Source organism: Misgurnus anguillicaudatus, chromosome 21, assembly GCF_027580225.2.
Source record: "Misgurnus anguillicaudatus chromosome 21, ASM2758022v2, whole genome shotgun sequence".
Lineage (NCBI taxonomy): Eukaryota > Metazoa > Chordata > Actinopteri > Cypriniformes > Cobitidae > Misgurnus > Misgurnus anguillicaudatus.
The window spans coordinates 14,955,001-14,970,000 of NC_073357.2; the positions used below are offsets into that span (position 1 = coordinate 14,955,001).

Consider the following 15,000-nt stretch of genomic DNA (forward strand, 5'->3'; position numbering starts at 1 on the left):
ATAAAGAATTAAATGCTTACAGCACCTGGTATTCCCAGGCGGTCTCCCATCCAAATACTAACCAGGCCCGACCCTGCTTGGCTTCCGAGATCAGACGAGAGCGGGCGTGCTCAGGGTGGTGTGGCCGTAAGGGAGCGCTGACTCGATTCGAGAGCCACTTCAAGACTAATGTGGCAACGCCATGCCATCGGCGAACGCTTACAGAAAGGATGCATTTCTGGAAAAAAATTATATGAATAAGTAATTAAATAATTAATTAAATAAAGAATTAAATGCTTACAGCACCTGGTATTCCCAGGCGGTCTTCCATGCCAGTACTAACCAGGCCCGACCCTGCTTGGCTTCCGAGATCAGACGAGAGCGGGCGTGCTCAGGGTGGTGTGGCCGTAAGCGAGCGCTGACTCGATTCGAGAGCCACTTCAAGACTAATGTGGCAACGCCATGCCATCGGCGAACGCTTACAGAAAGGATGCATTTCTGGAAAAAAAATTTATGAATAAGTAATTAAATAATTAATTAAATAAAGAATTAAATGCTTACAGCACCTGGTATTCCCAGGCGGTCTTCCATGCAAGTACTAACCAGGCCCGACCCTGCTTGGCTTCCGAGATCAGACGAGAGCGGGCGTGCTCAGGGTGGTGTGGCCGTAAGCGAGCGCTGACTCGATTCGAGAGCCACTTCAAGACTAATGTGGCAACGCCATGCCATCGGCGAACGCTTACAGAAAGGATGCATTTCTGGAAAAAAATTATATGAATAAGTAATTAAATAATTAATTAAATAAAGAATTAAATGCTTACAGCACCTGGTATTCCCAGGAGGTCTCCCATCCAAGTACTAACCAGGCCCGACCCTGTTTGGCTTCCGAGATCAGACGAGAGCGGGGGTGCTCAGGGTGGTGTGGCCGTAAGCGAGCGTTGAATCGATTCGAGAGCCACTTCAAGACTAATGTGGAAACGCCATGCCATCGGCGAACGCTTACAGAAAGGATGCATTTCTGGAAAAAAATTATATGAATAAATAATTAAATAATTAATTAAATGCTTACAGCACCTGGTATTCCCAGGCGGTCTCCCATCCAAGTACTAACCAGGCCCGACCCTGCTTGGCTTCCGAGATCAGACGAGAGCGGGCGTGCTCAGGGTGGTGTAGCCGTAAGCGAGCGCTGACTCAATTCGAGAGCCACTTCAAGACTAATGTGGCAACGCCATGCCATCGGCGAACGCTTACAGAAAGGATGCATTTCTGGAAAAAAATTATATGAATAAATAATTAAATAATTAATTAAATGCTTACAGCACCTGGTATTCCCAGGCGGTCTCCCATCCAAGTACTAACCAGGCCCGACCCTGCTTGGCTTCCGAGATCAGACGAGAGCGGGCGTGCTCAGGGTGGTATGGCCGTAAACGAGCGCTGATTCGATTCGAGAGCCACTTCAAGACTAATGTGGCAACGCCATGCCATCAGCGAACGCTTACAGAAAGAATGCATTTCTGGAAAAAATTATATGAATAAGTAATTAAATAATTAATTAAATAAAGAATTAAATGCTTACAGCACCTGGTATTCCCAGGCGGTCTTCCATGCAAATACTAACCAGGCCCGACCCTGCTTGGCTTCCGAGATCAGACGAGAGCGGGCGTGCTCAGGGTGGTGTGGCCGTAAGCGAGCGCTGACTCGATTCGAGAGCCACTTCAAGACAAATGTGGCAACGCCATGCCATCGGCGAACGCTTACAGAAAGGATGCATTTCTGGAAAAAAATTATATGAATAAGTAATTAAATAATTAATTAAATAAAGAATTAAATGCTTACAGCACCTGGTATTCCCAGGAGGTCTCCCATCCAAGTACTAACCAGGCCCGACCCTGTTTGGCTTCCGAGATCAGACGAGAGCGGGCGTGCTTTTTTTTTTTTTTATTGAATAATTTTCCTAACAATTACAAAGCATTTCATACAAAACCATTTGTTTTACACAAAAAAACAAAAAAAACAAACAAAAAACAACAACATCAAATATACTCTACCATGAAGTTAAATAGTTACATAAAAGAACAATGAGAAAGAAAACCTTTAAAATTATGTAAAAATGTGTCCCGTAACATCTGGCAATCTCCACTTTAAACCCTCTAAAATACTGCAAACCTTGGGCGTAAAAACATTGTAAAAAGCTTCTAACATATTCTCATGTTTAAAATAGGCATACAATCTTTCCATGTACATTTCAGTTTTTCTTTTAAAAACAGTCCATAGATCAATTACAATTTTTTCTTTTTTTGCTGCAATTCGTCGTTCCCATATTGCACTTTTCATTAACATTACACATAAATTAATAAATTTCATGTTTTGACTTTTACTTTTCCAACCAAACATCACCAATCTATTCCATTCCATTTCATTCTCATTCCATTGTTCGTCCAATTCTTTGATTATGTCCTTACATTTGTTTAAAAAAGAGTCCAATTCTTTGCAGTACAAAAACAAATGTACAATTCCTTCTTCTTTTTCGTGACATACTTTACACATCGCACTTCGTTCCATTCCTATTTTGTTTAAAATCACATCAGTAAATACCACTTTATGTCTTATTGTGTACTCCAAGGACTCCAGTCTTGTTTCTACACATCTTCCCCTCATGTTTCTCCATATATCTTCCTGTTTTAAATTCACAAATTTCTGTAGCCAGAAGCAATTTACAATAGGTTTTTTAAAAACACTGTCTCTGAAAAAGCAATAAAACATCTTAATACTGCATTCTTTGAGAGTGTATACTTTTTCACCCAAATTCACTTGAATGTCTTTCTGTTCTTTTTCCTTTTCCATATTTTCTATTCTTTTAATCCACTCTTTGGGTATAGCTTGTTTAATTACTTCATACTTGTTTATAATTTCTTGTTTGCTGTATTCCTCTTTTGCCTCATCCATTGCATCATACACACATTGTACAGGTAAGAAACCTTCTTTCACTTCATACATTACATCTTTTACTTTAGTTATTCCCACTTCCATCCATTTCTTAAAATAAATGACTTTGTCTTGTTTTAAAACCTTGTTGTTCAAGAACAGAGGTTGATTTAAAATGTTTTCTCTTCCTCGTGGGTCATATTCAATATTTGTTAAAAACTTCCCCCAAGCACTAAGCAATTCTCTATAAAACCCAGGTATTCTCTCTGTCATCCAACTTTTCGTTTTCATCCATAAAATTCCATCCTCCATGTTAAAATTTTCACATCTGTTTAAAAAAAATTTCATTGTTTCCTTCCATTCCGCCTTGTTAGGGCCCGAGCACACCGGGGTGCGAGGACCCTATTGTTTTTGCTCGGTTTATTAGGGCCCGAGCACACAAGTGTGAGGACCCTATTGTTTTTGCTCCGTTTATTATTATTATTATTATTTATTCTTCTTCTTCTCCAAAGTGAATCGCATTTTTGAGAGGCGAAACATGCTCGAAAACTCATGAAATTTTGCACACATGTCAGGAGTGCCGAAAATTTACATGTGGCATAGGCGCCAGAAGTGGGCGTGTAGAAATGGCTCGATAGCGCCACCTGCAAAATTTCAAGAGAACAGCCCCCCCACTACGAAAAACGTACAGATACGAAATTTGGTAGGATCATCTATCACCCCAAGACCTACAAAAAAGTCTCTTGGAGCGAAGCTCTAAACCCAACAGGAAGTCCGCCATTTTGAATTTTTGCCTTGATTTTTGTGCAATTTTGGTCATTTCCAGCCTTCATACTTTAACGAACTCCTCCTACAGATTTAATCCGATCATCGTCATATTTGGTCAATCTCATCTAAAGGCCTTTGCGATGTTAAATTGCGGAGATCTTGACTTTTCGTCAGAGGGTGTGTCCGTGGCGGCCTGACAAATTTCGGCATTTTCGCCATGAAACAGGAAGTGGCTCTAACTCAGGCATACAATGTCCAATCTGCCCCACGCTTCATACGTTTGATAAGGGTCTTGGCCTGAACACATTTCAATGCCAATATTCAACTTCACTCATAGCGCCACCTAGAGGTAGGAGGAAATACCATGTTTTATGCTCTGATTTACTGCTCTTAGAGATTTAATCAAATCATCATCATATTTGGTCTGACTGATGTTAAGCCCTTTAACTTGATAAATTGCGAAGATCTTGACTTTTCGTTGAAGGGCGTGTCCGTGGCGGCCTGGCAAAGTGTGATGTTTCGCCATGAAACAGGAAGTTGTTATAACTCAGGCATACAATGTCCGATCTGCCCCTGACTTCACACGTTTGATAAGGGTCCTGGCCTGAACACATCAACATGGCATAATTCAGTAACACCCATAGCGCCACCTAGAGGCAGCAGGAAATACCATGTTTTACGCTGTGATTTACTGCTCTTAGATATTTAACCATATCAACATCATATTTCACCAGTGTAATCTCAAGACCTTGTGTGATGATAAAAAGCAACGACCTTGACTTTTCATTAAAGGGCGTGTCCGTGGTGGCCTCGCAAAGTATCGGTAAACGAATCGCATTTTTGACAGACTAAACAAGCCCAAAAAGTCATAAAACGTTGCACACATGTCAGAAGTGGCGAAAATTTACATGTGGCATAGGCGCCAGAAGTGGGCGTATAGAAATGGCTCGATAGCGCCACCTGCAAAATTTCAAGCGAACAGCCCCCCCGCTACGAAAAATGTACAGATACGAAATTTGGTAGGATCATCTATCACCCCAAGACCTACAAAAAAGTCTCTTGGAGCGAAGCTCTAAACCCCACAGGAAGTCGGCCATTTTGAATTTTTGCCTTGATTTTTGTGCAAATTTGGTCATTTCCAGGCTTCATACTGCAACAAACTCCTCCTACAGATTTAATCCGATCATCGTTATATTTGGTCGGTCTTATCTAAAGGCCTTTGCGATGCTAAATTGCAGAGATCTTGACTTTTCGTTGGAGGGTGTGTCCGTGGCGGGCTGCCAAATTTCGGCGTTTTCGCCATGAAACAGGAAGTGGCTCTAACTCAGGTATACAATGTCCAATCTGCCCCACGCTTCACATGTTTGATTAGGGTCTTGGCCTGAACACATTTCAATGCCAATATTCAGCTTCAGTCATAGCGCCACCTAGAGGTAGCAGGAAATACCATGTTTTACGCTATGATTTACTGCTCTTAGAGATTTAATCAAATCATCATCATATTTGGTTAGATTGATGTAAAGCCCTCTGCGGTGATAAATTGTGAATATCTTGACTTTTCGTTGAAGGGCGTGTCCGTGGCGGCCTGGCAAAGTGTGATGTTTCGCCATGAAACAGGAAGCTGTTGTAATTCAGACATACATTGTTCGATCTGCCCCAGACTTCACATGTTTGATAAGCTTCTTGGCCTGAACACATTTCAATGCCAAAATTCAGCTTCAGTCATAGCACCACATGCTGCACACAGGCGGTGTGGCACATCAGTTTCCCTATGAATATCCACCTGTATTTACCCACTTTAATTCATATCCCCCTGGTTCACTGCTTTACTAATGCCATAGGGTAGCGGTGCACATGCGTGCGAGGGCCCTTCCATCGCTGCTTGCAGCTTTAATTATTATTTTTATTATTATTATTATTATTATTATTATTTATTCTTCTTCTTCTCCAAAGTGAATCGCATTTTTGAGGGGCGAAACATGCTCGAAAACTCATGAAATTTTGCACACATGTCAGAAGTGGCGAAAATTTACATGTGGTATAGGCACCAGAAGTGGGCATGTAGAAATGGCTCGATAGCGCCACCTGCAAAATTTCAAGAGAACAGCCCCCCCGCTACGAAAAATGAACAGATACGAAATTTGGCAGGATCATCTACCACCCCAAGACCTACAAAAAAGTCTCTTGGAGCGAAGCTCTAAACCCAACAGGAAGTCCGCCATTTTGAATTTTTGCCTTGATTTTTGTGCAAATTTGGTCATTTCCAGGCTTCATACTTTAACGAACTCCTCCTACAGATTTAATCCGATCATCGTCATATTTGGTCAATCTCATCTAAAGGCCTTTGCGATGTTAAATTGCGGAGATCTTGACTTTTCGTCAGAGGGTGTGTCCGTGGCGGCCTGACAAATTTCTGCATTTTCGCCATGAAACAGGAAGTGGCTCTAACTCAGGCATACAATGTCCAATCTGCCCCACGCTTCATACGTTTGATAAGGGTCTTGGCCTGAACACATTTCAATGCCAATATTCAACTTCACTCATAGCGCCACCTAGAGGTAGGAGGAAATACCATGTTTTACGCTGTGATTTACTGCTCTTAGAGATTTAATCAAATCATCATCATATTTGGTCTGACTGATGTTAAGCCTGTTGCGGTGATGAATTGCAAAGATCTTGACTTTTCGTTGAAGGGCGTGTCCGTGGCGGCCTGGCAAAGTGTGATGTTTCACCATGAAACAGGAAGTTGTTGTAATTCAGACATACATAGTCCGATCTGCCCCCAACTTCACACGTTTCATAAGGGTCCCGGCCTGAACACATCAACATGGCATAATTCAGTATCAGTCATAGCACCACCTAGAGGCAGCAGAAAATACCATGTTTTATGCTGTGACTTACTGCTTTTAGAGATTTAACTATATCAACATCATATTTCATCAGTCTAATCTCAAGACCTTGTGTGATGATGAATAGCTATGACCTTGACTTTTCGTTAAAGGGCGTGTCCGTTGCGGCCTCGCAAAGTATCGCTAAATGAATCCCATTTTTGACAGCCTAAACGAGCTCAAAAAGTCATGAAACGTTGCACACATGTCAAAAGTGGCGAATATTTTCATGTGATATAGGCTTCAGAACTTGGGGTGTTAAAATGGCTCTATAGCGCCACCTACAAAAATTAAATAAAGCAGCCCCCCCGCTACGTTAATCGCACAGATACGTAATGCGGTAGGATCATGCATCACCCCAAGACCTACAAAAAAGTCTCTTGGAGCAAAGCTCTAAACCCCACAGGAAGTCAGCCATTTTGAATTTTCTCTGTAATTCGAGTGCAAATTTTGCCATTTCTGGCCTTCGTATTTTAACAAACTCCTCCTATAAATTCAATCAGATAATCATCATATTTGGTGCGTGTCATCTAAAGGGCTTTGCAATGCTAAATTGCGGAGATCTTGACATTTCAATGGAGGGTGTGTACGTGGCAGCTTGCCAAATTTCTGTGTTTCTCAATGAAACAGGAAGTTGTTCTAACTCAGGTTTAAAATGTCCAATCTGACCCACGCTTCACAAGTTTGATAATTGTCCTGTCCTGAACACTTCAACATGGCAATATTCAGTAAAAGTTATAGCGCCACCTGCTGGAAGCAGGAAATGACATGTTTTACACTGAGATTTACTGCTCATTGAAATGTATTCAGATCATCATCATATTTGGTCAGTCTGAACTTAGGGACTTCACAATGATAAATTGTGATGATCTTGACATTTCGTTTAAGGGGCGTGTCCGTTGTGGCCTGTCAAAGTTTGATTTTTCGCCATGAGAAAGCTGTTGTAACTCAGACATGCAATGTCCGACCTGTCACAGACATCATACGTTTGACAAGGGTCCTGGACTCAACACATCAATGTTACAACAATGAATTACAATCATAGCTCCACCTGCTGCATGAAGGAGTAGTGGCACTTCAAAGTTCCTTTGAATATCCACCTATATTTATCCACGGAAATTTCAATCCCCCTGGTTTATTGCTTTACTAAGGCCATAGAGTGGCGGTGCACATGCGTGCGAGGGCCCTTCCATCACTGCTTGCAGTTTTAATTAGGGCCCGAGCACCGAGGAGCAGGCCAGAATGGCCTGCACCGAAAGGTGCGAAGCCCTATTGTTTTCCTTAGGATTATTATTTTTATTTATTTTTTTATTTTTTTCAACACTTGACCTAATTTGGGTCCCTTAACATACTCGAAAACTCTTGAAACTTGGCACACATGTCAGAGTCCCGTACCACTAGGCTCATGCAAAGGCTGAAACACGGGCGTGGCACTGGGGCTCTGCAGCGCCCCCTGTAATGCAAAAACAAACATTGGTGCACAGATTGGGCAAGCATGTACGCACATGTACGAAAGTTGGTACGCATATAGATCTCATCGACCCGAACAACTTTCGCCCTCTAACATTTTAGCTCCGCCCAACAGGAAGTCCGCCATTTTGGATTGTTTAAAAAATGCATGCGGTGAACTTTTGAATACTCCTCCTAGGGGATTCATGCAAATGACACCAAAAATGGTGATCATGATGTCAAGACATTGGACTTGCTAAATTGCGAAGGGATTTTTAATATCTCGAACGGTGTTGCCATGGCAAAGCCGCAAAGTCATGGCGAAATCAGAGAAACAGGAAGTGTCTAATATCTATGGCAAAAAATATCTTATTGTGATGACACGCGGGGTGTTTGTTCGTCTGAAGATTCCGATCGCATCGATGCGCCTATTGTGACTCCCGGGTATAGCGCCACCACCAGGCGGCAGGAAGTGTGTCAGTTACAAAGCTGGATTTTTTTGACAGTTCCATGCAATGTTCTTTTAAATACTCCTTCTAGAAAAATCATGCAATTGACACCAAATGTGGTCAACATGATGACGAGACATTGTAGATGATAAATTGCGAAGGGATTTTTGATATCTCGAACGTTGTTCCCATGGCAACGTGTCAAACTTTACTTTCATTTTAAAGCCATATTTAAGCTTTACAGTTTCATGCAGTGAACTTTTAAATACTCCTTCTGGGATATTCATGCGATTGACACCAAAAGTGGTCAACATGATGCTGAGACATTGTAGATGATAAATTGCGAAGGGATTTTTGACATCTTAAATGTTGTTCCTATGGCAACGCGACAAATTTTACTTTCATTTTAAAGGCTTATTTAAGCATTACAGTTGCATGCGATGTTCTTTTAAATACTCCTTCTAGGTAAATAATGTTATTGACACCAGAAGTGGTCAACATGATGCTGAGACATTGTAGATGCTAAATTGCGAAGGAATTTTTGACATCTCAAACGCTGTTCCCATGGCAACACGTCAAACTTTACTTTTATTTCAGGCATATTTAAGGCTCTTGGCATGCTTAGATTAAATTTAAATTTGGCAAACACATCAGAGTTGTCGGCTGTTAAGTGTTGACAAAAACGTCAGATAAAGGCGCGTCTATTTAGTGTCTCACTAACGCCCCCATTTGTCTAAAATGTGGGGTTTCTTTTACCTACAGTACCTAAATGGATCAGTAGCAACATGAAATAGTCCACTGATATTTACCCACTTGATGCACATGCCCACCGTGCATCGTTTTCTAGGAGGCACCGTGTAGTGGTAAAAAAACGTGCGAGGGCCCGCCATCGCTGCTTGCAGCTATATTTTTATTTTATTTTTTTATTTTTTAATTTTTTTTAACACTTTTGGGCATTTTGGGTGCCTTAACATACTCGAAAACTCTTGAAATTTGGCACAGACGTTAGAGTCGTCCGTCATTGCGAACAGACAAAGGCTGGAACACGGGTGTGGCACGGGGGCTCTGTAGCGCCCCCTGTAATGCAAAAACAAACAGTAGTGCGCAGATCGGGCAAACATGTACGCACATTTACGAAAGTTGGTACACATATAGATCTCATCGACCCGAACAACTTTCGCCCTCTAACATTTTAGCTCCGCCCAACAGGAAGTCCGCCATTTTGGATTGTTTAAAAAATGCATGCGGTGAACTTTTGAATACTCCTCCTAGGGGATTCAAGTAAATGACACCAAACGTGGTGATCATGATGTCAAGACATTGGACTTGCTAAATTGCGAAGGGATTTTTGATATCTCGAACGGTGTTGCAATGGCGAAGCGGCAAAGTCATGGCGAAATCAGAGAAACAGAAAGTGTCTAATATCTAAGGCAAAAAATGTCTTATAGTTATGACACGCGGGGTGTTTGTTCGTCTGAAGATTCCGATCGCATCGATGTGCCTATTGTAAGTCTCGGGTATAGCGCCACCACCAGGCGCCAGGAAGTGTTGCAGTCACAAAGCTGGATTTTTTTGACAGTTCCATGTGATGTTCTTTTAAATACTCCTCCTAGAATGTTTATGCGATTGACACCAAAAGTGGTCAACATGATGCCAAGACATAGTAGATGATAAATTGCGAAGGGATTTTTGATATCTCAAACGTTGTTCCCATGACAACGCTTCAAACTTTACTTTCATTTTAAAAGCATATTTAAGCCCTTCAGTTGCATGCGGTGAACTTTTAAATACTCCTTCTAGGATATTCATGCGATTGACACGAAACGTGGTCAACATGATGCTGAGACATTGGAGATGATAAAATGCGAAGGGATTTTTGACATCTCAAACGCTGTTGCCATGGCAACGCATCAAAGTTTACTATTATTTCAGGAATATTTAAGCCTCTTGGCATGCTTAGATTAACTTCAAATTCGGCACACACATCAGAGTTGTCAACTGTTAAGTGTTGACAAACAGGTCAGACATAGGTGTGCCTCTTAAGTCGCTCACTAGCGCCCCCGTTTGTCCAAAATGTGAGGTTTCTTTTACCTACAGTCCCCAATTGGGTCAGTAACAACATAAATAGTCCACCGATATTTACCCACTTGATGCACTTGCCCACCGTGCATCGTTTTCTCGGAGGCACCGTGTAGCGGTAAAAATACGTGCGAGGGCCCGCCATCGCTGCTTGCAGCTATATTTTTCTTCTTGTAAATACTTTTTAACTGCTTTTACTCTTAGACTGTTTTTCCTTTGTTCTACATCCATTAATCCTAGCCCGCCTTTTTCTATATCCCCTAAAATCATGTTGTAAGCTATTCTTGGCGGTTTGCCGTTCCAAATAAAATCAAGAAAACATTTCTTCAACCTCTTTTCTATCCATATTGGCATTTCAGATAAGTATAAAACATACCACAATTTAGAAACCATTAAAACATTCAGGGCTCTATTTTAACGATCTAAGTGCATGGTCGAAAGCGGACGGCGCACGGTTTAAATGGGCGTGTCCAAATCCACTTTTGCTAATTTAACGACGGGAAAAATTGTTTTTGCGCCGAGCGCATGGTCGAAAAGGGTAGGTCCTTTTGTAATGGGAGTATTTTGGGCGTAAGGTGCAGTAAACCAATGAGAGTCACAGCTCTCATTCCCTTTAAAAGCAAGTTGCGCTGGCGCTATGTCTAATCCCTATTTAGATGACGGACTTTGTAAACTGAAAACTAAGCGGAGGTAGAAGATCCCCATTAAGATTAATGTTAAATAATTGTGTTGTTTTTCACTTGTATTGAAATTGTTATTTTTTTATTAAAACCTTTAAAACCCGTTTTCTTTTAGTCATGGAAGTAAAAAGCAGGCTTGTAATTGCTTTAAATGTATGGCTATCCAATATCATCAAAACATAATTTACAAGTATGTAAGATAAGGTTTGTACTCTAAAAATACTTTATTTGTAACAAACAGGAGATAAAGAAATTACAAACGGCTCTCCTCACATTTCAGCACTTTGGACAGCGTTTTTTTTAGCAAAGAGTTTTTTTAAGCATTACTTACAAATGTTTCTCATCTCGCCATATCCACAGGTACATCATATACAATAAATCCGTGAGGTAGCATTAAAAAAAAACATTTAAAAACAGACGCATTTGTTTAAAGCAAAGCATTTATTTACTTATCAGGCTGCAGGTAAAGCAGCTCTTTGCGCCTTCTAACGACTCATAATTGGTCCTCATTTATAAATATGTCCAAGAGACTCAATAATAATCTCTTAAATTCAATCCTTTAATCTTTCATATTTAAAAGCATTTTTGTGCTGCTGCGCATTTATGTACTTTGTGATAAGCAAACCCGCGTTGTCCTCCCGTTTATAGGCGCATATTACTAATGCGCTCTTTAAATAACATAAAACACATTGCGCCATTGACTTTAGACTTTAGACCAGGTTTTTGTTGGTCAATGGCGTAGTCTATTTAAGTTGCCTCAAAATAGCAACGCGCCAACAATGCGCCTGAACACACCTCGTTTTTCAGACCAGAACGCCCATGGGCGCAAAGGGGGCGCAAATGCATTTGCTATTTAAACAACGCGGCGCTAAACGTGAAAATTAGGGTGGAAACTAGCGAAAGACACTTGCGTCGCGCATTGCGCTGCATTGCGCCGGGTGTAAGATAGAGCCCTCAAAGTTAAAACCTTCCCCTTCAAGCTTAAAGTTCTTAATTTCCAAAAGTTTATTTTTCTTTCTATTCCTGATATCAGTTGTTCCCACATTTCATCTCTTGTTTTTTTCTCATTTTCCCCAATAAAAGTCCTAAAATTTTCATTTCTTCTACCTCTTTAAAATTTAAATAATCATTTAAAAGCACAGCTTTGCCAAACCTCATGTACACTGTTTTATCCTCATTAACTTTACCTCCTGATGCTTTACAAAATTTCTTGACAACATTCATGGCCTCTTGTACACTTTCTTTCCTATTTACAATTATTGTTGTGTCATCTGCATACTGAAAAACTTTCCCTTCAGACATTATTCCCTCGATCTCAATTCCTGTTATTTTTGTATTTTCCTTTATAGCTAATCCCAGTGGTTCTGATACAAGTGAATATAACAGTGCCGAGAGTGGACAACCTTGCCGTATTGATCTCGTAATTTTAAAACATTCAGTTAAAAACCCATTGCATTTAATTTTTGTCAAAGCCCCCTTGTATAAGATTCTAATCAATTTGATAAAATTTTTCCCAAAACCAAAACTCTTTAAAACATCAAATAAAAAACCATGTTCCACCCTATCAAAAGCTTTTTCAAAATCTAAACTGATTATGTACCCATCCTTATTTTCTTGTTTTATGTACCATATCATGTCCCTTATACTCATTGTTATTTCAGCTATGTCTCTTCCTTTGACTGCATATGCTTGATTTGTTTTTATTATAGTTGGCCTCACTTCCTTCAATCTATTTGCTAAAACCTTTGCTATAATTTTAAAATCTGTGTTCAACATTGAAATTGGTCTATAGTTCTTTAAGTCTACCCTCTCCCCTTTCCTTTTATATATAATTTTCATCAAACCTATTCTCATCCTTTCATTTACTTCTTCTTTTTCAAAAATTTCCTTAAAAACCTCCTTTAAAATCTTTGTTAAAACCCCTTTAAAACATTTGTAAAATTCACTCCCCAAACCATCTATTCCCGGACTCTTCTTTCTGTTTAGTTGATCTATTGCTTGTTCAATCTCTTCATCTCTGAAATCATGGTCACATACATCTTTATCTTCTTTACTTAATTTTGCTTTTATTAGATTTAATAATTGTTTTTTTTCTTTCTCCTCTTTACCTTGTGTACTGAAAAGGTCCTCATAAAAGGCCTTTATTTCTTTTAGAATATTTTCATTTCCTTGTACGATTTCCCCATTTTTCCCTCTTATCTCCTTTACAATCTCTGCTTTTCCTTTCTTTTTCTCTAGGTCAAAATAAAACTTTGTACATTTCTCTCCTTCCACCATATACTTTGCTTTACTTCTTAATCTTGCTCCTTCGTATTCTTTTTCCTCTATTTCCTTTAATCTTTCCTCAATTTCTCTTATCTTTTGTATGTCTTTGTTTTCTTTAGCTAGTTCTTTTTCTAAGTCTGTTTTCATTTCTTTTTTCTTATATCTCTTACATTTTTGTATTAGGCTACAGTATTTAATTGAAAATTTTTTTATTAAAAACTTTACGTTTTCCCACCATATTCTCTTACTCTCTTCATACATTTTACTTTCCTTTTCTCTTTCTATAATTTGTTTGATTTCTGAAACATAATCTTTATTTTTAAGAATCTCTGTATTTAAAACCCATACCCCCGGCCCTCTTTGTATTTTGTCCCAATCAATTTTAAAAAATAATAACTTATGATCACTTAAACTTGTTTCTTCATACTTAATCTTTTCAATAAAATTTTCAACATTCCTATTACATAAAATAAAATCAATTCTTGTTTTGCACACAAACTGTCCCACTATTTGTCGTCTTGAAAACTCTTTTTTTGTTTCGTTCCTCTCTCTCCATACATCAATCATTTTATTTTCTTCCATTAAAACCTTTAATTCTTTTCTCCCCGCATCACTTTTAAAAACCATTCCCTCTGCCATATCTTGTTTACTAAAAACTGTATTAAAATCCCCCATCATTACAATTTCTTTATATTTCTTTAAAAAACCTCTTAAAACATAAAAAAAATCTTTTTTTTTCCTTCTCTTCTGTTGGTGCATGTACATTTACTATAACCATTTCCTTTTCATCATATTTTGTCTCTACAATCATACATTTTCCTATATTGTCTTTATATACAATTTTGCTTCTTTTAAAAACCTCCTCTTTCATTAAAAAAGCAACTCCTCTTCCAAATCTTCCATCACCATTGTTATATAAAATTCCTCCAGCCCATCTCCTTTGAAAATCCTTCATCACATTCTCTTTCCAGTTCGTTTCTTGTAGTGCAATGATATCTTCGTGTTTACATCTTTCAATTACTTTTTCAAATTTTCTCACGTCCAGCAGTCCTCTTGCATTAAAAGTCACACAACTTAAAACCATTAAAAGAAAAATTAAATACCTAAAAACCATTGTCTCACTTCATCTCCTCCAGTCCCTTTAAAACTTCATACCTATTTACACATTTCATTTGTCCTTTTTTCATCACTTTTTTTCTTAGCAAACTGTACATTTGGTGTTACCTTTAATGTTCTTCTTCTTGTTTGTGCTCTTCCGACTCTACTTTTCTCCAATACTGCTGCTTCTTCCATTTCTTTATTGTCAATCCCGCTGCTCTCTACTATCTCATTTTGTCCTTCTTTGTCCATCGTATCTAAAAGACTTGTAAAACTTGCAGAAATTTCAATTGGTGTCCATGTACCATCATCTCCTTGTGAATTGTCCTTCTCGTTTTCCACTTCTTTATCCTCTGTTGTCTGTTCCTCTATGGTTATTCCCTTTTCCATTTCATTTGCTCCATCAGTGTGTTGTTGTTC

The 15,000-nt window shown here is 39.3% G+C and overlaps 1 protein-coding gene, 1 long non-coding RNA gene, 5 other non-coding genes and 2 pseudogenes across 7 annotated transcripts in view; 1 reads left to right on the top strand and 8 right to left on the bottom strand.

Annotated features, from left to right (window-relative positions):
- LOC129447580 (uncharacterized) overlaps positions 1-15,000 on the top strand; it is a 253,528-nt gene that overhangs the window by 70,492 nt on the left and 168,036 nt on the right. The gene's annotated exons all lie outside the window — the stretch shown is intronic.
- The window catches only part of LOC141353161 (uncharacterized), a 76,004-nt gene that overhangs the window by 45,075 nt on the left and 15,929 nt on the right, over positions 1-15,000 (bottom strand). The gene's annotated exons all lie outside the window — the stretch shown is intronic.
- Positions 14-132, bottom strand: LOC129419426 (5S ribosomal RNA; annotated as a pseudogene).
- On the bottom strand, positions 274-392 carry LOC129419424 (5S ribosomal RNA). Its single transcript, XR_008636509.2, has one exon. It is a non-coding gene; the product is annotated as a 5S ribosomal RNA (ribosomal RNA).
- On the bottom strand, positions 534-652 carry LOC129419418 (5S ribosomal RNA). The gene has a single exon (XR_008636508.2). It is a non-coding gene; the product is annotated as a 5S ribosomal RNA (ribosomal RNA).
- LOC129419412 (5S ribosomal RNA) lies at positions 794-912 on the bottom strand. Its single transcript, XR_008636507.2, has one exon. It is a non-coding gene; the product is annotated as a 5S ribosomal RNA (ribosomal RNA).
- LOC129419404 (5S ribosomal RNA) lies at positions 1,042-1,160 on the bottom strand. The gene has a single exon (XR_008636501.2). It is a non-coding gene; the product is annotated as a 5S ribosomal RNA (ribosomal RNA).
- Positions 1,290-1,408, bottom strand: LOC129419398 (5S ribosomal RNA). Its single transcript, XR_008636498.2, has one exon. It is a non-coding gene; the product is annotated as a 5S ribosomal RNA (ribosomal RNA).
- On the bottom strand, positions 1,549-1,667 carry LOC129419392 (5S ribosomal RNA; annotated as a pseudogene).